Source organism: Magnolia sinica, chromosome 13 (assembly GCF_029962835.1).
Source record: "Magnolia sinica isolate HGM2019 chromosome 13, MsV1, whole genome shotgun sequence".
NCBI lineage: Eukaryota > Viridiplantae > Streptophyta > Magnoliopsida > Magnoliales > Magnoliaceae > Magnolia > Magnolia sinica.
In genome coordinates this window covers 61,541,792-61,564,047 of record NC_080585.1, presented here as the reverse complement: position 1 = coordinate 61,564,047, position 22,256 = coordinate 61,541,792, and the positions used below count along the sequence as shown (strand labels likewise).

General features: G+C 36.7%; 1 long non-coding RNA gene across 2 annotated transcripts; it reads right to left on the bottom strand.

Annotated features, from left to right (window-relative positions):
* Positions 1–17,664: 17,664 nt before the first annotated feature.
* LOC131222264 (uncharacterized) lies at positions 17,665–20,432 on the bottom strand. Of its 2 annotated transcripts, XR_009159962.1 has the most exons (6): positions 20,187–20,428; positions 19,938–20,005; positions 19,080–19,153; positions 18,735–18,785; positions 18,495–18,605; positions 17,665–17,924 (listed from the first exon to the last, which is right to left on the bottom strand). It is a non-coding gene; the product is annotated as an uncharacterized LOC131222264 (long non-coding RNA). The 2 variants fall into 2 exon arrangements; XR_009159961.1 differs by having other exon boundaries at positions 18,735–19,153; positions 20,187–20,432.
* Between the last annotated feature and the right edge of the window lie 1,824 nt (positions 20,433–22,256).

Sequence of the window (22,256 nt, the reverse complement as noted above, 5' to 3'; positions counted from 1 at the left end):
ATGTTGTATATCAAGCACCCTATATTGTCAAATTTTATTGTGACAAACCACTTTGGAATAATGGACTTGTTCATGATGGAAAGTTCACCTTCAAGTGACCTTCGAGTGATGGAATGTTCGCCTTCATACGAAGATGTGTTACAAGCCATGAAGATTGTTCTATCTACATCAACTTCATGTCTAACATCAACTTCAAGTGCTACATAGACTTTAAGTTTAAGACCAAGTTCAATTACATGTTCAAGTTCTAGACCAAGTTCAAGTGTTACTTCAAATGCAAGATCAAGTTCTAGACCAAGTTCAAGTACTACTTCAAATGCAAGATCAAGTTCAAGTACACTTCATAGTCAAGAAAAAGATCAAGTTTCAAGTATACAAGTTTAAGCTTCAAATACTTCAAGAAGAAGATCTACCAGATCTACCAAAGCTACAAGTTCAATGTTCAACATTTCAGGTATAAATGACCCTAGAAAGACCTAAGGTTTAGGTCATTCATATTCCACATTTAATTTGGGTCATTATGCTTATTATAGGCTTTGTTTTGACTAGTCCTAGTCAATTTTCGACTAGTCCAGGCTCTGGCTCGACCAGTCTAAGGTTTTTCTCGACCAATTCAGATTTAAATTCAAAATTTCAGAATTTTCTGGTAGGTCCTCAACCAGTCGAGTACCCTTCTCGACCGGTCGTGGAGACTGGCATAACCAGTCAAGCCAGGCTCGACTCGAACTCTAGCAACCATTTTAAGCCCCACTCGACTAGTCGAGTGCCATGCTCGACTAGTTGAGCAGGCCACTCAAGGGTCAATTTTATCCGATAGCGACAAAATTTTTGAAATTTGGTTGCTCCCAGGACCAATCGAGGCTGACCTTAGACCAGTCAAGGAAACCATTTTTCAGCCTATAAATAGAGGACTTTTCTCAGCTTTTTTCATTCATCCCAAGCCAATTCAAGCCACCACTCTGAGAGATAAGTTCTCGTGATTGTCAAGCTATTGTACGGTAATTTAATATTCTTTTTATAGCTTTTTGATTTATAATTTCTGGATCTCTTGCTACTTCAATCCTATTTGATAAAAGGGAATTCTAATCTACCCTTTTTGAGATCCAAGAAATTAAATTAAAGTAGCCCATGGTTGGATTAATTTAAAATTCATTTTAACCTAGAACCTTTCCATTTGTGTGATTGAACATTAGACATCTTCATCTTCAAAGAAGCAGTTCTTTCGGGCTACCTCAAAACAGAATCTACAGATAAGTATTTTGAATTACAGCTTTTGGTTTTTGAGATTGCCAGAAAATCTCTACTGTGGTTTTGATTAAGATAGCCAGCAAAATTTCAGCGTGGGGTTTTTAATTGTGGTAGCCCATTGAAAACACAATTGTAAAGGTTTTAAGGTGAACCTTAAAAAACCTTCTTTCATAGTGAAATCCAATGTCACATGGATTGTGATTATTGGGAGTGGAGTAGGTGTGGCTGTTTTAGAACAGTTGGTGTACACACCGAACCACTGTAATTCTTAGAGTTTGGTGGATAGTGATGTGTGTGATTTATGTGTGGTAAATGCTTGTATTTATTTCATGTATTTGTGGTGAATGTTGTAATAACTAGATTTGTTTCTATTGCTTCTTGTATTAGTTTGAGTTTTTTATCCTTACTGAGTTTAAGAAATCAGGTTTCCTACCATAAACTTTGGTTTTTGGTGCAAGGTTGTCCTTTGAACAACATTTGTATCAACCTCTCAATACTATTGCAATTGAGGTTGTTATTTGGTTCAGCTATCTGCATTTATATTCCACATTTATTTTTTATTTGGCATAGTTAGTCCTATTCACCCCCCCCCCCCCCCCCCCCTCTAGGACTAAGAGCTTACCCTTTTCAGCATGAACTAACATGATCCTTGAACCGCTCCTAACATTGAAAGAATGTCTCATCTTCCTTTTGGGCGAAGTTCATGATCGACTTCCTAATGGTGTTTGTCTTATGGTATGAGAAGAATTTCTATATGAACTCCCTTTTCATGTCGTTCCATCTACCAATGGATCATGGCCGTAGTGAATGCAACCAAGTATTAGCTTTCTCTTTTAAGGAGAAGGGAAAGAGTTTCAGCCTGATCATGTCCTCAGACATGTTGGGAAAGTGCAAAGTGGATATTATCTCATCAAACTCTTTCATGTGTAGATATCGACTTTCAGGCTCAAGTCCATGAAACTTCATAAGGAGTTGGATCACCCCAAGTTTAATATTCATATCTCCTGCATTATTTAAAAAAAGCATGTATGAAGGTGTGCTTACCCTCACCGGTTGTAAATAATCTCGTAAAGTACGAGGCATAGGTGCATAATGTACCTCATTCTCATCCTGAACTTCCTCATCTAGAGGTTAAGGTTAAATTGAAGGTTGATTGGCAGCCATCACTTCAATTGACTCTGAGGATCTCAAGTGGTATCTAATCTTGAGATGGATAGGCAACCCTTCGACTAATCCTCCTTCACTTAAGAGACGTCGAGTGTTGCCGCAAACCCACTTGGGCATGAAACACTCACAACCCTCAAGTAACTAAACAATTTAACCGAAAAAAGAAATCTAAGGAAACTAAAACAAATAAGATATCTAGAAAAGATAAAAGAAAGAGAATTAGAAATAGGTTACCAAATCGAAGTTTGCTATGTTACAATCCTACAAAACAGAAAACGAATTTAGATTTTAAAAACTAATTCAGAAAAAAAAAATCCTAACCTAGAAACAAAACAGAAAGTTAATCCTAATCTTAACATAATTCTAATACTAATTAATATTCAGAAAAACTTAGCCGTAGTCCCTGGCAATGGTGCCAAAAACTTGTTCATAACCCCAAGTATAGGGTCATGATGTAGTAATAATTCGGCAAGACCGAGGTCGAATCCACAGGGACTAATCTTGTACATTTCTAAATTTAACTAGAATCAGAACTAGAAGAAGATCTAAATCTAAATCAGAAATATTAAAGAGAGTAATTATGAATGATGTAATTGAAACTTGTGAATTTAAATGTGGGAACTAGGGTGCTAAGGATCCACTTGTAGCAATTGAGATGCTACCTTACTTGACTCAAGAGATCCAACTGGAATCAGAGTCCTATCTTATCCAATTAGAGAAAGAGATGGTCACTTCTCTGAACTTCTCATTGATCCAGCCCCAATGGAGGAGAATTGTGAAGATTGGAAGGGATTCCGTCACCCAACCATGCCCAGGAGACGATGGTAAGCAACAAGATTTACCAATCCCACAACCTTAAATAGGAAAAGAATATATTCAAAGCTATCGCAGTGTCTATTGTAATTTGAGTCACAACAAACCATAGAAAACTGAAAATATTCCTTAAAATCAACTTGAAATCAATGAAGTTCAATATAAACATGAATCAAAGCAAAGTAAACATCCCAATCACGCTACAAGCTTCACCTCTTAGCCTTAGCTAAGAGTATTAGCCAACCATAGACATGATTGAACTAAGAACTCTTAAAGAAAGCATAAAAACAACTAAAGAGGAATAAGAAAAACTCTTAACGGCGGCTCTCCACCCTTTTGATCCACTCCTTAAACCCTAGAAGATACCTAGGAATGTCCTAGGGACTCCTATTTATACTTTTGAAGCCCCATCTTATGCAACTCTTTAGAATTTCCAGAAACCGACTTGAATTTACGCACTCTACATAAGTCCCACATTACGCTTTGGTCGGAACAAAGTTGGGTTCAGTTGGACCAAATTAAGGTTGAAAATCACACTTTCTCGCTAGATAATTCTACGCGATTTCGGTTGGATCAAAGTTAATGTTGAAAAATCTTATATAGAAAATCTGTCAAATTTAGGTCGGACCGACTCCAACCGAAGCTTCGGTCAGACCGAAGTTGGCTCAAGTCGGAGCGAATTATCCTGTTTTCTTGCTAGACTATTTTCTACGATTTCAGGCAGACCGAAGTTGGTTCAGGTTAGACCGAAATGTCCTGTTTTCTACTGCAGATTCTACATTCTTTCGAGTCCTTTCTTCATCCTTTAGACTTGGTTTCCTTGGATCTTTAGCATGTGAATTCTTCATTCTTGGTCTCCTAAGATCCATCTTTTTCCTTGGTGATTCTTGAGCTTTAAATCCATGCTTTTAGCATTCTTTTCAATCCAAGCTCTCAGATTCACCTTGCAACACAAACATGTATAAAATATACCATTAAGCCTTATCATGTTCATAAAACTAAGATATAAATAAGGGAAAATATGCAATATTTGACACTCAACACATATTGTACTAATAATGAAGCTTAATAGATGGGAAGCACATATTTCACAATTGTTCTAGATTGGCACATGTGTATGAGAAGAGATGGGCATTGGCTTCCTTAAAGTAAACATACAGAAGCAAAGGACCCTAATTCCATTGCAATAAAAGAAGAATACCACTAAGAGACTTTCCCAGACAAAGGACCTTGAGCCATTTCATCAAACAAGTAGCATGTATGAAATTTGCAAGAGAGAAAAAGAGACACAAAGAGAGGAAGAGATCAAACCTATGGATGGGAGCCTCGGATTCCTTCGGTTTTAAGAGATGCCTCAAAAATATGAAAAGGGGCTTTCAAATGACGTGTGTTTCTTCAGGTAGGAGCTTCACGACTGTTGCAATGGAGGTCCGAGAAAAATGCTGATGTGAGGGAGATAGAAGAGACGACGGAGATGCATTAGAGAGAGAGGGAGGAGAATGAGAGAGATGGAGCAGAGATCGGGAGAGGGAGAGAGGGAGAGATGGATTTTTTGGGCGTGGCTCTGTTTTGAGCGCCGGCCCATTTCAAGCGTCAATTGGGTAAGACGGACCAATGGACGGTCCTGTTAGGGGATTCGTGGGGCCCACCATGATGTATTTGGTTTATCCATTCCGTCCAATAATTTTAATAAATAATTTTAGTTCATGATCCCAAAAATAAAGTAGATTAAAGGCCCAAGTGGACCACACCATGGGAAGCACATGTGATTTAATCTCCATGTTTCCTACCGTGTGGTCCACTTGAGCCTTTGATCTACCTAATTTTTAGTTTCATGCCCTAAAATAATATTTCAAAATAGATAGACGGCTTATATAGAACATATATATTATGGTGGGCCCTATGGAGCCCCTTACACCACTGTTAATTATTAATGGTGTGGCAACTTTTTAGCTATGGATTAAACCCATAGTAAATGTAGCTACGGTTTATATCCGTAGCAAAGAACTAACATGGTCCATAGCCTTTGCTCAATTTTTTGGTAGCCAGCTGACATTGTTAAGAATGTTAGTATAACCAATATTGAAGAATCGAAACTTCATAAGGTCAAGGCAGTTGCTGCCTCTTTAGAATAGGAGCTTCTTGGTGCCCTGGATCAGACCAAGTTTATCATCAAGGCCATGCTCAACATAGTTGCTACTCAAGTTCAGTTTAAGTAAGATCTGCAAAATTTCATACTAGTTTTGGGCATTTCAAAATAATGTAACATTGGCAATTTCCATGTCTCAACATTTTTTAGATATATGAGAATTGCCTTTTAAAGCAATTTTGAATATAGATGGCATGAGCAATTTATACTTCAGCATATAATCATGAATGATTCTTTCTTATCTCAATCCATGTTTCAATTGTATATTTCTTCATAGCTTAAGGCATATGACATGACAATAACTTAATTCTTTCTTGTTGGCATGCTCTGCGTAATATTCTCCTCAGTGGGCGGAACTATCTTAGAGTTCAACTAGTAAACATAAGGTACCATCCATAGTTTAGGTTCTTATGTATTTAAAGCGACCACAGTTTAGGCTCGTAAGTAATTAGAGCAAGTAGGGCTTACGCTAGTTGGCGTGGGGAGTTCACTCACCATAGTCCATCAAAGGGGCCAATTGAAGCTACTGGAGCAGTGAACTCAGTAGAATTTACACACAAGGTTGGCCTTAGTAACTCTCTAGAGTTCGTGGGGCTCACAAGGCTACCTCTAGGGGTATCAAGTCCAAGGCTATCAATCCATCATTGAGGGGGGATCTCTTATAGAATCGCCTTTCCCCATGAATTACTATTGAAATTAAATAAGGAACCTGGGGGGTCTTATGCATGGTTGGCCTATCTATGGATGAACCACAGAACTCACACTACAACCCTTTTTTTCTTTGCCTGTACGACCTGGGTCCATTTATAAGGGCGCCTTTCTTTCACCCATCCCCATGACACTACTATAAGTGCTTATACTTAAGCAAATTAAGATTGTCAAATTTTATAGTCCTAAAAGGAACACAAGCACTCATAAAGATAATCTTCGACAACTCATGAAGAACTGTCATTGACTCGATCAAGCATCTTAGGGATCAGACTCAACATCTCAAGGCATAAAAGGACATGATTCAAAGATTTGAACACTTCATATGAGTCAACCATTAGGTGGTATAACCTTAGATTGACCATAGGTTAGGTGTATTTCACATAGCATTATAATAAACACAATTACAAGTAAGATACACTCTAGTTAGGCCAGCACAATATCTGGTTCGTCTAGCCTAACTACCTTCGGCTAACCCAACATAATCGGGCAAGTTTACAGATTGACATAGATTTTCCGTGGCAAGTTCGGTCAGCCCAACCTTGAGTTTAGTTAGCCAAACATGACTGCTCGGCCAGCCCAACCTTGAGTTTAGTTAGCCAAATATGACCGCTCGGCTAGCCCAACCTTGAGTTTAGTTAGCCAAATATGACCGACTAGCCCAACTATGTTCGGTTAAGTTTCCAACGTGTAAAGATTTCGGATCTCAGGGAGATTCAACCAGCCAAATTTTAGCTTGGGCCAGCTAAATTTTTGAAAGATCTTATCCCGCAAAATTCGAGACCCATTGGAACGCAATTGTTGGAATCAGGCTAGTTAGACTAACAATCGGGCCAGCCAAATTTCTAAATCCTTTGGCTATAAATAGAGGCCTTCTCTCATTCATTAAATACATGAAAATTTATGAGAAACCTTTTCAAAGAAAGAGAGAAAGTTAGTCCCTCCTTAAGCTATTTGTGCAGTAATTCTAATTTTCTATTAGTTTATTTTATTCCCTTTCTCAAGTTAGATTTAATTGTTTTTAAGAGAGTTATCTAAACTCTACTTGAGATTAAGAGAATAGAATTTGCAGCAATTTCGGTTTTATTTATATATTGGAAACACACTAGATCCTTATATTATTTTTGGGTTGAACTCATACACGGCTTCATCAATACCCCCAGAAAGAAGATCGCTGCAACAATCAAGTTATAGTAATATATTCGACTTGCCATTTGAAGATAAGTACTGTATTTACATTCATTATATTTTGGGTTTTTCTGAGATAGCCTGAAATTCTCAATGGGTTGTTTTGTTGTGATCCTGTGAAAATCACAATGGGTTTTGTTGTGATAACCCGTAAAAAGTACAAGAATTGTATAAGGTTGTTAAGGTGACCCTATGAAAACCTTGAAATAGTGAAAGCCAAAATTATGATGGTATTAATTTTGGGAGTGGAGTAGGTGTGGGTTTAAGCACTGAACCATTATAACTCTTGTGCATTGTGGTGATTATTTTTATTCTTTATATACTTTCCTTGTGATTAATTATCTCTTACTAAGTTTGATATTTTGATTTCAAAGATATCGTGAAATAAGGTTGTCCTGCTTAAATCTTTTAGGTGAAGGTTGTCCTATGAACTATTTGATATCAAGAATTCAATACTCTAAGCAATTGAGTATAATTATTTTATTATTCCACATTGTATCGAAATATTTTTGTAAGTGCTAAGATGTTGAGCACACTTTAGTTGTCAAATTTTGTAAAGACAAAACCACTTGATAATGGATCTTTAAGATCGGTCTATGTTCAAGAGAAGATTAAGCTCAAGATCAGTTTATGCTCAAGAGAAGATCAAGCTTAAGACCAGTCTATATTCAAGAGAAGATCAAGCTCAAGATCAGCTAATGTTCAAGAAAAGATCGAGCTCAAGTTCAAGATGAAGTCCGAGACTAAGTTCAAGTCAAAGAAGAATCAGATATTTGGTATATCTCAAGTGGTATAAAACCTGAGAAAGACCTTAGGACTAGGTGCTTTCAAAAACGTGCAATTTTAGGTTTTTATGCTTGTTTTGCTTGGAATTCGGCCAGCCTAACTTTTGATTCGGCCAACCTAAGCTTCCTCGACCAGCCCAACTTAAAGCCCGAAGTAATAACAAATTTTTGTTGCAAATTCGGCTAGCCCGAGTTTTAGTTCGGCTAACCCGAGCTTGAAATTCGGCTAGCCCAAGAATGTTCGAGTCAAAATCCAGCAACATCATCTTTGAGAATTCGAAGGAATTCGGCCAACCAAAAGTTAAATTCGGCTAGCCGAAGTTGACCTCGGGCCAGTCGAATTTTGGATAAATCTTATCCCATGTAATTTGAAATCCGTTGAACCAAATCCACTAAACTTAGGCTAGTCAAAGCCTGACTCGGGCTAGCCGAAGTTTTAACTTCTTTGCGTATAAATTGAGTTCTTGTCTCATTCCGAATTACACAAGTTAATTATCAGCATCCTTCTACAAGAGAGAGAGAAGCTCAAGTTATTGGACTGTATTTATAATTTAATTTATATAACTTTTTCTATTCCCTTTTATCTCAGATATTTCAAGTTTGATTCTAAAGAGGGTAAACTATACTCTTCTTTTGAGATCTAAGAGAATTGATTTAAATAGCTTTTGGGTTTAACTTAATTAAAATCAATAGAACCCTAGACCCTTTCTATCTGACTGAATACAGAACAATCTACATTCAAGAAAGAGGTTCTTCTGCTACATCTTCAACAGTGAAGATAAGTATACCTTCTAAATTCTTTTAGGTTTTTCTGAGATAGCTTGTTAAAATCTTAGTTAAGGTTTTGTCTAAGATAGACTGTTAAGATCTCGGTTTAAGGTTTTGTCTGAGATAGCCTGTTAAAATCTCAGTTTGTGTTTTATTGTGATAGCCCGTGAAAATCATAAGAATTGTATAAGGTTATTAAGGTGACCTTGAGAAAACCTTTTCATAGTGAAAGCCAAAATTACGAGGGAAGTAGTTTTGGGAGTGGAGTAGGTGTGGCTGTTTTTAAAGCATCGAACCACTATAATTCTTTGTGCCATGTGGTGAATGTTTTATTTTATTTATGAATTGAATGTATTTAATTTTAGTTAAGTGGTAAATGTTGTAATATTTTAATTTACTCTTACAAGTTTGAAGTTTTGATTTTAAAGAAATTTGTGAAATAAGGTTTTCCTTACTAAAACTTTAGGTGAAGGTTGTCCTACGAATTATTTGGAATCAAGGTTTCAATACTCAAGCAATTGAGATCTTTGTTTTATTTACATATTCAACACTTGTTTCAATTATTTTGCATTGTCCTATTCACCCCCCCCCCCCCTAAGACATTTATAGCTCATCCTTTCAGCTACCAAGAGTGATACAGATGACACAGGTCTTATGCGTGGTTGGCCTTCATGTGTTTTGAGCCATTGACGCTCACCGCTACCTGCATAATATTTGGAGAATCAGTGATACAACATAGATCTTACGCATAATTGGAGATAATCAGCGATATTCTTTGATGATTACGGATAATCAGTGATATTCTTTAATAATTGGAGATAATCGGCTGTATTCTCTAACAATTGGAGATAATCGGTTATATTCTCTGACAATTGGAGTTAATTGGCGATATTCTCTAACAATTGGAGATAATCAGCGATATTCTCTAACAATTAGAGATAATCAGCGATATTCTTTAACAATCAGAGATAATCGACGGAGCCTTTCCATAGGCCTTTTAAAGATCGTAGTAATATTTTACTTGCAGTAATAGTTCCAGCCAGTTATCATTCTGTAACATTACTATTGATAATTATTGTCTCAGAAGATTGGCGATTATCCTCTTTTGGGATAACGAGATTTATCTTCTTTTGGGATCATAAGATCGACAATCATATCCTTCTATCTGGAGGATTATGTTTAAAGGGGTATTTGGAGGCCATATCTCTCTTTGACTTTTCTTTTTATTAATAATTCCTCATCCTACTTCATCAGAGAAGTGAGGTTCATGAAGATACATGATTGCGTATCGTGCTATTACATGACTGGTCGTCTCATTGCGCTGTTATGCTTGTTACATGAATGTACCCATTCTGGCCCCTTTTGATTGGGCCGGATTTTGTTGAATAATCTTCTCAATCAAAATCTTGTTCCTTTCAAGGATAGTACCTTTTAATAAAATAGCCATTGACGAGTATTCATATCCCTTGCCCATTTTGATTCATGACTCAATAAGCCCCATTGGATTAAACTTCTGTTACAATGTATGGGCCATCCTATTTAGGATCAAAATTTCCCCCAGTTTTGTGAGTAACTACGATAGGTCTTTTTAGCATTAGTACCACATTCCCTTTCGTGAAGGAGTGATATTTAACCTACTTATTGAAGGCAATGGTTATTTGTGCTTGGTACATCTCTAGATGTTGTTGCACCGCTAACCATTTTTTCATCGAGAGTATCTAACTCCATTAGCCCTATCTTGGCATCTTTATCTTTTGTTATCGACTCATGTATTGTCACCCTGAGCGACGCAACTTGCATTTTGATTGGCAAAACAACTTTGACCCCATAGACTAGTGAGTAAGGGGTGGCTTTTGTCACCGTTCGATGAGTCATTCGGTAGGCCCATAAAGCTTCTTGTAATTTTTCATCACAGTCATGTTTATTTCCTGTGATGATTTTTTTAGGATTCTGACTATTGTCTTGTTAAAAGCTTCCACTAATTTGTTCGCTGACGGGTAACAAGGTGTCGAAAACGAATGCTAAATACCAAAATTTTGGCATAACTTTTCCATTTTTTTGTTCTTGAAAGGAGTGTCATGATTTGTAATAATTCTTTTTGGAATTCCATGTTGGTATATGATCGCATGATGCATAAAATGGGCAACATTCTTTTCCATGACATTGAGCAAAGTGGTGGCCTCTATACATTTGGAGAAATAATCTATTATCATCAGAATATATTGGCGTCCTCATGATGATGACAGGTTAATGAGGCCAATGACATCCAATCCTCAGGCCACGAAAGGCCATGAAGCCACTGACTCGTGCAGGTCTTTGGGTGGCATGTGTATGATGTCACCATGTATCTGTTACTCATAACATCGCTTAATGAAAGCTATTGCATCTTTAAACATAGAGGGCCAATAATACCCCATGCAATATATATAGTGAAATAGATTTCGACCAGCCTGATGAGCTTCGCACTCTCTTGAATGGGCTCCCCATAACACATAATCAGCTTCTTTTGTGTCTAAACAACATGACAACATTTCATTATAAGATTTTTTGTATAACACTTCATCATTCATGATAAATCTTTTTGACTTTTGTTTAACTCGCAATTTCATCAAGTGTTCTTCTGGTAATATTCCAAATTTAAGATAATTAATAAACGGTTGTCACCAATCATCAATTGCAACTTCTAGGCAAGATACTTGTTGCACTTTATGATTTCGCTTACATACTCAGGTGACGACATCAATCTCCATTCTTCAATTGTCACTTGAAGAGGGCTCCTATCGAGGCAAGAGAGTGTTGTGGCCAAACTGGCCAATGCATCTGCTTTTGTATTTTCATGTCATGGCACATGCTTGATTTCAACATCATGAAACCCTTATAACAATTGTCGTGCCTGCAGAAGTAGGGTAACAATTCTGGCTTTCTTATTTTAAATTCTTTAGTTAGCTAATTTATCACTAGCTTGAAATCCCCAAAGATTTACAGAGCTTGAATCTTCATTTCCTGAGCTATTTCCAATCCTATGACAAGAGCATTGTATCTAGCCTCACTATTTGTACACGTCATACTCAACGCAAAGGAGTATGGAAACAGATCTTCATGGGGACTAATAAAAATCACTCCAGTGCATGCACCCAATGCCCGGGAAGCACCATCAAAATACATCTATCAAGTACTGGGCGGCTCAACAGTACTTGTTTGTCTAACAACTCATCAAAAATCTCTTCACCATCTGTAACTGCATGACCTGCTAAAAAGTATGTGACTGCCTGTCCTTTCACTGCCTTGAACAGTTCATAAGTGATTGTAAATTTGGAAAGAAGCGGCATCCACTTAGCTAGTCTTCTGGACAACATTGGTCATTTCATTAAGTACTTTATCGGATCTACACGTGAGATTAACGTTATCTCATGAGATAAGAAATATTGTCACAATTTCTGCGCCATAAATATGAGGGATTGGAATATTTTTTTCAATGGAGGAATAGTTATGTTCCACCCTTATAAGGGTTCTACTCAGGTAGCAGAGGGCATTTTCTTTTCCTTGTTCATTATGTTAAACTAGCAAAGCTCCCAAAGAACTTTCACATGCGGCGATGTGCAAGACTAAAGGCTTGCCTTTTACAAGCATGGTTAGTAATGGGAGTTGCTTTAGTAGGTCTTTGATGGAATCTGTTGAGTGTTAAATATTACATATTTCTCTCTATTTATTCCTTGGTTTTATGAACATGATAGTTCTTAATCGATCTAATTATGCATGTTTTCATGTGCGGGGTGATTTCGAGAGCTTAAAGTGAAATTGATGTTAAAAGGAAGATTTAGAGCTCAAAAGAAGATAATGAAGATTTGGAGATTTAAAAGTCATTAATGAAGAATTCACATACCAAAGAACCAAGAAAACCAAGTGAGGAATAAAGTGAATCAAAGATTTGAAGTGAAGAAAAGGAATCCTGAAAATTGGCCAGAAAAATCATATTCTGGAATTCTGAGTTTAAAAAAGAAAAGTCTTGAAACCGACCTTCATTCCCACCGAAGTTAAACTTCGGTCCAACCGAAATCGCATAGAATTGTCCAGTGAAAAATGGGATTTTCAGCATTAATTCAGTCCAACCGAAGCGTAGCTTTTTGAGTAAGATTGAGGCGGTTTCAAAGTCTGTCCAAGCAAAGCTTATAAATATGGGTCTTTTAGGAGTTTTTAAGCATGAATTAGGGTTGGAAGAGTAGAGCAAAGTGTTGAAAAACTTCAACGAGTCCTTCTTTCTTCCCCAATGTTCTTCTTCTAGTTAATTTTTATGTTTTCTTTAAGAGTTTTGGTTTTAATCATGTCTTTGGTTGGCTAATCTCTTAGCTCGAGCTAAGAGGTGAAGCTTGTAGTTTGTTTAGATAATATCTTATTATGATTCACATTTATATTGAACTTCTATTGATTTATAGTTTGAATGAAGGAATATTTTCAGTTTTTGTGGTTTATTATGACTTCAATTACAGTAGATGCTTGGAAAGCTTTTGATATCTTCTTATCTTGTTTTATAATTGTGAGATTTGTAAAATTCGTGATCCATGGTTATCTCCTGGGCATGGTGGATGGTTCAATTCTCTATGATCATTACAATGACGCTTCATGTGGGAACTAATTCAATGAAAAGTTCATATTATAGTTTAACTGCTCTATCATCCAACTGGATAGGATAGGACTCTAATTCTAGTTGTGTTTATTGAATCAAGTGAGGTAGCATCTTAATAGCTACAAGTGGATCCTTTGTGCTCTAGTTTCCTTTTTATTATTAATAATTCTTTCAAAATTAATCTCTCTCTTATTTTAGATTCTAGTTTAGATCTTATTCTAGTTCTAGTTTTAATTATTTTCAGAATACGTCCAAGTTAAGTCCATGTGGATACGACCTTGGTTTCACCGAGTTATTACCACAACATAGCCCTGCACTTGGGGTTGTGAACAAGTTTTTGGCGTCATTGCGGGGGACTTCAGCTACTATTTTCTGAGGTTGATTAGTAATAGAATTGGGTTGATATTAGGGTTAAGTTTTGCTATTAGGATTTTCTGAATTTATTTTTAGAAACTAACATTGTTTTCTATTTTGTAAAAATCTGGCATAACAACTCCAATTCGATAACTTCTTTCCAAGTTTCTTTTCTTTCCATATTTTTTATTTCTATAGTTTTCTTTTTCTTAGGTTTTAGTTGTTTAGAATTTGAGGGTTGTGAGTGTTTCATGACTAAGTGGGTCCGTGACAACACTCGATGTCTCTTAAGTGAATGAGGATTAGTCGAAGGGATGCATATCCATCACTAGATTAAACACCACTTGAGATCCTCTAAGTTAATTGAAGTAATGGTTGTAAATCAACCTCAGCATCTAGTTGAGAAGTTCAAGATGAGAATGAGGTATATCATGCTTCCCTACCTCGTACTTTATGAGATTACTTACAACCGGTGAGAGTAAGTACACCTTCTTGCATGGTGTTTCCACTTAATACAGGAAACTTGTATTTCAAACCAAGAGTGATACAACTCCTTCCTAAATTTCATGGACTAGACTCTGAAAGTCCATACTTGCACATTAAATAATTTGATGAGATAATCGTCATATTGCACTTTTTAAACGTGTCTAAAGACACAGTAAGACTGAAGTTGTTTCCCTTCTCATTGAAGGAGAAGGCTAAGTCATTGTTGCACTCCTTAAAGTCGCGATCTATCAGCACATGGGCTGAGATGACCCAGGAATTTCTTAAAAAGTTCCTCCTATTTCATAAAATAAACACTTTAAGGAAGGCAATCATGCACTTTACCCAAAAAGAGGAAGAAACCTTCTGCCAATGCTGGGAAACGTTCAAGGACCTCAAGAATTCATGTCCACATCATAGCTATGAAATATGGCAAGTAATAAGATTTTTCTATAATGGATTGACTTTGCCCATGCACCAGTTTGTGGAGATAATGTGTAACGGTGAATTCATGAGCAAGGAGGCTGATGATGCATGGGATTATCTTGATTCACTCCCAGAGAACGTGCAATCATGGGACACCTCCCCAAGGCCCACCACTTCTAAGCCTACTCAGTCAAGAGAAAAGGGAGGGATATGTCTTAAAGGAAGAAGACGACATAAGTGTAAGGGTGGCCAATCTCACAAGAAAAGTTGAGGCCATGGAACTTTAGAAGGTGGAAACAGTCAAACCCGATGAGGTTGTGGAAGTCGCTTGCGGTACTTGTGCCAGTAACATACACTTAACACAGGATTGTCCTACAATTCCCGTGTTTCAAGAGTTGTTGAACGAGCAATCAAATACCATAAATAATTACCAACCCCCATTTAGCAGACCCACCTCAAATACTTATAATTCTAATTGGAGGAACCATCCAAACTTCAGTTGGATGAATGGACAAATGGCCAATTCTCAAGAGGCCCTAACTCAACTTCTTAATTAAAGGAGGCCTCAAGAGAATATGGTTCAAAAATTCATGCAAAACCAAGATCTATTCAATCGGAAAACGGCGCAAGCATTCCAAGATCTCAAAACAACAATGGAAATGTTTGCATCGTCAATTCAAAGGATTGAGTCACACTTAGCGATTGGGGAGAAATGAACTTTTTCAACCCAACCCTACCCAATCTAAAGCGGCAATGTGAAATAAGTGACCCAAGCTCTTCAAATCAAATAGAGTAAGCCAAGTCTATCACCACTCTTATAAGTGGAAAGACAATTAATAGAACTATTCCAATGAAGGCTGAAAAGCCTAAGGACTCAAAAGAAGTTGAGAGTGATAGACCTAGCATTGCTCCACAAGAGGAAGACTGGAAAAAGCATATAAGTCAGTTGCACCATTCCCACAGCGGTTGATTGCACCAAAACCTCTATCTAACTCTCAGGATATTTGAGAGGTGCTTAAACAGGTGAAAGTCGATATTCCTCTATTGGTTGTAGTTAAACAAATCCCCTCATATGCCAAGTTCCTAAAGGATTTATACACTACCAAAAGGTAGCAAAATATACAAAAGAAAATCTTTTTGACAGAAAAAGTGAGTGTCATCCTCAAGCAAGATGTGCCATAAAATTATAAGGATCCCGGTAGCCCAACCATCACTTGGGTAATTGGGAAGCACCGGATTGAACATGCACCCCTTGACTTGGGGGTAAGTGTTAATTTGATCCCTTACTTGTTCTACAAACAGTTGGGTATAGGTGAATTAAAACCCACCCAAACCACACTATAACTTGTTGATTGTTCAGTTCGTGTACCGAGAGGGATGATTGAGGATGTGTTAGTCTAAGTCGATAAATTCTACTATCTAATGGATTTTATCATTTTCGATACTCAACCTATCATGGACGTGAGCGCTCAGATTCCTGTCATTCTTGGTCACCCATTCCTAGCTACATCAAATGCCATTATTAATTGTAGGAATGGAGTTATGAACTTATCTTTTGGGAACATGACATTAAGAGTTCAACATTTTTTTCAATACGAGTAAATAATCAGAGGATGTTGATGATACCCACGACGTTAACATGATCGATTCTTTCGTAGAAGATAGAACACTTTTGACTCTATACTCTGACCCTTTGGAGACGTACTTAGCCCACTCCCCTGATTTAGATGATGACATGATTAAGGAGATGAATACCTTACTTGATACGATGCTGGTACTTAAAATTAACCAGTGGAGGCCACAATCTAAGACTTTGCCCCAAACCGATGTAATGCCTCCATCTTCTAGTCTTAAGGCACCAAACTTGACCTAAAACCTTTGCCCATCTATCTTAAATATGTCTATTTAGGTCAAGACGAGACATACCCAGTGGTGATTTCTTCTCACCTTGATGAAAAATAAGAGAGTATGCTCATTTCTACTCTTAAGGAATATAAGGGAGCCCTTGGATGGATGATTGCAGACCTCAAGGGAATTGACCATTTAATTTGTACTTACCGCATTCACTTAGAAGAAAATGTGAAAACCCCCAACAACCATAATACTGTTTAAATCTTAACATGAAAGAAGTGGTTAAGGTTGAGGTACTTAAATTATTGGATGTGGGTATCATATACCCTATATTCGCAGTCAATGGGTGAGTTCAATATAAGTGGTTCCTAAGAAGTCCAGAATCACCATCGTAACCAATGTCAATAATGAACTCATGCCAACTAGAGTTACTTCTGGTTGGAGGATGTGCACTAACTACCAAAAGTTGAATACCGTCACAAGGAATGACCACTTTCCTATTATTTCTTGGATGGGTATTCGGGCTACAATCAGATAGAGGTAGCCCTTGAAGATCAAGAGAAGACAATGTTCACATGTCCCTTTGGCACCTTCGCTCACCAAAGGATGCCATTCGGACTATGTAATGCCTCTGCCACATTTCAACGAGATATGTTGAGAATTTTTTTTGACATGGTGGGGCAATATCTAGAAGTCTTCATGAACGATTTCTCTGTCTTCGGTCCACCCTTCAGTCACTACCAGAAAACTAGGCAAATGCTACGGATTTAATCCGTAGCCATAGACCTATGGCTACAGTTTTCATCCGTAGCACGATCGTAGTCGTAGGTGTCGAGCCAATAGGTTTAAAACCTATGGCTACGGATTTAATTCATAACCATAGATTACAATAGCTACAAATATAATCCATAGCAACTATTTCTGTAGCCAAAAGTAATTACAGCTACGGATAGTATTGGTAGTTAAAAGTAGTGCTGGATCCGTAGCAATATGTCGAATTTAATAACAGTTATAGTCAATATCAGTAGCTATTGCCTACATTTTAAAAAAATTATAATCATTCATTCATTCAATTACCACCTGCATAATCATTCATTCATTCAATTACAATCATTCATTCATTCAATTACAATCTTTCATTCATTTAATTACAATCATTCATTCAATAATGAATCAATTACAATCCTTCATTCATTCAAAAGAAAGTGAGTGTAGAGAGTGTCTTGGTAACCATGGAATCCACACCGGTAGTAGACTGAGAGGTCGGAGTCTGATCGGAAGGCGACTGCTTGTGACATTTTAAGGTCTGCTGTGTTCTTGAAGGTCATGTCTCAGATTATGATGCCTCAGCCAGTGACTCCTACACCAGGAAATGACATTGATTAAATGGTTAGCGTATGAAATGATATTGATTAAATGGTTAGGATTAACTGATGACTAATGATTCTGATTTTAGTGGACCTGATTAATGAATAGTTGAAATTAATATATCTTGACCATACATAGATAGTGACCCAAAGAACCTTGAGTGTGATGGCTATCACTTGTGTATGAAGTCTTAGCCATCTAGAAGATTGACCCCAACATGAAGAGTCATGCTGCAAAAAATCAGTCCAATCCACTTTTTATAGTTGGGTCACTCGTATGGAAATAATGGACCACAAATGGTTTGATTTGACATAGATGTGGACCACCTTGTGAGTAGTTTAGCTTGGTTTTTTTTCGGGAGATTTTCATGAGGGGCCCACATTTTGGAGGGCTCAAATGTAATAAACAGTATGCATAAGATATGTTGGGAGTATCTATCCATCTATTGAAGTTTATATGATGTGGGGTCGTGATCCATATCAAACAGTTGGACTTGATTATTTTCTGCTGTGAGAATTACTCAGTCTGACTCTTAAAATCCCCAAAAAGACAATCATGTTACCTCAAATCTGATATTTTGGCAATGGATCTATGCTTCCTACAACACCCTTCTGAAATCCAGTAGACGAAACTTGATGTCCTTCTACATTCACCTCAAGAAGAGATGATATTCCTTAATTCTCAATTTCCAAGTAGAGAAACAGCAAAAAATCGATCAAAATTGAAAAGATGAACAAAATGATAGTTCATCATATAAAATTGCAAGAAAAATGAAAAGAAGAAAATTCTAAAATCAATTTACCTGGAATCATGAGAAGGAGCTAAAAAAATCCACTTTTATTGTATCTTTTACCTAATGCAGAGAAAAAAATCAGCTTCAAGTCAATGAGTCTATATCCAACTGCAGCAACCACTCTGGTTGGAAAGATGATTTGCCTCTAGAAAAATATAATGAATACAATATTAACGAGATAAATCCAAAAAACTACCAACTGATCAATGTACATACTAGCTTATTTATCTAGTTATTCGATGTTTTAAGTAGAAATGAGCTAACCTTAAATTATTTTTCACAGTCATAAATATTTCACCACTGTCAAGATCTCTAAATTATAAACCTTGATATAGCTTTAAAAAAAACACCCACACAGAACTTCATAGGTGGTCAGCCGCTTTTTTGGGTCTCTAATAAGCTGGTGTCACACATAACTTTTTGAAATGCTGCACAAAAGAAAACCAAATTTAAAGCCTATAAAAGTAAAAAACTAAAATGAGAAAGAAAGCAATAATACTTAGGGAGTTTAGTCCAAGAATAAATGAGAAAATAATTTAGAATTGTCTATGATGCAAGAATGGCAACCAATAAAAAAAAAAAGAATGTCTAGGAAAGTACGGATATGATGCAGTAGTGCCTCTGCTTTAATATTTCAAGACTTAAGGAAAATTAGCAATAACAGTGACTTTATTTTTCTAACAAGACAACAACCAAGATATATAGTAGACATGCATAAAAAAAATATGTGTCTTCAAAGAAAGACTAGTCAATGGATTGACAAGTTCACTGGTTTGGTCAAACCAGACCATACAAGATCACCAAAAAATAAGTTTGCATGGACCAAAAAGTTAGAGAAAGAAAAAGAACAGGTCATCTCTATTAATACAATGACACACAAGGAACATCTTTTACCATGCTTTAAGCAATAGGTTATCTAAAGTGGAAGCAGGAACACATGCAAAGGGTTTTGTCACCAAAATGATTTAAAGAAAGTTTCTGGTTTACCGCATTAGTATCTGAACTAGAGTAAGAACATTTGAAGTAGGATCAGACACTTGAAATAATTGGCACCAAAAAAGATTTCAAAAAATTTAGGAGCATTCTTATTGACAATCTGTAAAAATAAAAACTCAAATGGAGCATAACCTATCCTAGAAAATAAAGAACTTCAGTGCGACAGCTACTATTTAGGAGCATTCTATCCAACTGAAGTAAATACGCATCTTTCACCTTGTAGTGCGACAGCTACTATCTTCTCGTCCATCAAATTCAATTGTGATTGCTTATGCCAGACAAATCTGTACACCAAAACCGCTTCTTAAATCTATTCATGTACTAGAACATCAATAAAAAAATTTTCTTTAAAAATAAAATATCTATAATAGATCAAAATTACAATCATGCTTATGTACTTTAGATAATTCAGAATACTTGAAACAAGTTGAAAAATGGATTAATAAAAGAAAAATCAGGATTTACCTAAACAAGTTGGTCTTCATTTAGAACCGACAAACTATATAGACTCGAAACAAGACCAATATGACTTATATGGAAAAATCTCACTGATTGAAGAATCTCAACATTGATCTTGGAACCCTCATGCCAAACCCATGCTTCAACTTTTTGTACCCTATTCAAATGAAGAGAGTGCTTCAAGAGTATGTGGGCGTGTTGAGGTGTGAATGCATGAGTATAGTAAAAAAGAAAAAGAATAATAAGAAGAAGAGTAAAGAGTAGATTAAGATGATTCCACTCCCTAGCTTAATGGTACACATTCGCATAAGAGGTGGTGTGCTTTGAAAGTGATACACGCACTGATTTTAAAAAAGGAATAGAACCTTTAAATGTGATGGATTAGAAGAGGAGTCTTGATGAATTTTAAACTCCTCCATCCTACAACTACTTGGAACTAGATCTTCTATAGATGTCTGAAGCTCTCTCTCCCATTCTTTTGCTTTCCCAAAATGTAAAGTGTAAAGGGTAAAGAGTAGGGTGTAAGGTGTGGAAGATCCCTTATCAAATAAGTATAGTTAGTATGATACTTTTCAATCTGCAATTTAAGTTTATAAAAGAGAGTTAAAAGGACTTGAATCAAGGATACAATATCCTCAGATACTATTACCTACATGGACTTGAATTTTAAAAAAAAAAAATAAAAGATACAATGGAATATTGATTTTTTGTTAAATGTAACCATTGTTTTTTTTTTTTTTTTTTTGAAGACACAGGGTGTCCCCACCTCTTTTTAAAGTGAGACTAATCCATGCGGATACACGCAATCACCCACAACCACGTGTATCGAGTAAAGCCAAGGAGGGGAATCGAACCCTCACCTGTAGGAAGCAAGCCTACGGTGAAGACCATTCACCCAAACCTCGTTGGGTTGAATGTAACCATTGTTATACTTTCTTTCTTCCCTTTGTAATTGTTGGCCACGATCTTTCCAACTTGGAGATTTTGGTACATGCCAATCTAAAGTGTGGCCATATATCAGTAGTCCAAATCACTAAATCATGGGTCCCAATTGTATAAACCAAAACCTAGAACAATATGGTGTAAGCATTCTTTAATAAATCAAGTAATAACCCCAACCAGCATGCACACAATGAATGGCAAAGCATAGTAAATAGAAGTCTAGTTATATGAGCAAAGAACCAATGTCATCTCTTACTCAAATGGATAGGTCTTAACGGCTAAAACACACCATTCACATGATCTTGACTATTGGAGTAAAGGACTTCCAATGGTTACAAATGAACAATTGCAAAAGATCCGGCCAAGGGTCCACATTCAATAGACAAAAGTCATGAAACAGGCACTTGGGAAAATCCTCTCTTTATCCATAGTAAAGATTTTTATTTTTTTCCCAAAGGCCCACTAATTAAATATCTACTATTAACCTCTTCCCTATTCATAAAATTCTACCAAAAAGTCCAAGCATGATTCTTCAAATATTTAAAAAAACATGTGACTTCGAGGAAGAAGTCCAGCTACCTACCCAAGACTTTCTTGTGTGGAATAAGTGATTTGCTTGCCTACAAAAGTTTATTCACCAATTTCCTTCTCATTCAATTGCTTCTCTGCAACCTCCAGCATTGAACTAGAGTCTCCAGCAGTTCTAGAGGTGCTTGAACTTGAAGATGATGTTTCCAAACATTCCCCAAGTTGTCCTGACCTTCCTTCCTATTCCACAATGTAAAATTTCTCAAAGAATATAATTAGAATTTAAAATTCCAAACATGCATCCAACATCTCCCGGAAAAGCTCCATAGCATCACCATACCGGCCTGCTTGAGCCAACCCTGCAATCATAGAATTCCACGAAACAATACTCCATTCACTCATTTCCTGAAAGAAATGAATGCCACTTTCAATGCCCCCTGTCTTGCAAAACCCATGAATCATGAGATTCCCACCACCTCTCTTCTCAGCATTTCTTCAAACAAGCACCATGCATCATCCATCTTCCCACAACTTGTGTATAGTTCAACTTGTGTATACTCAGTTACCACTAGCATTCCTATGGTAATTATGCGGAGTTTAAAAAGT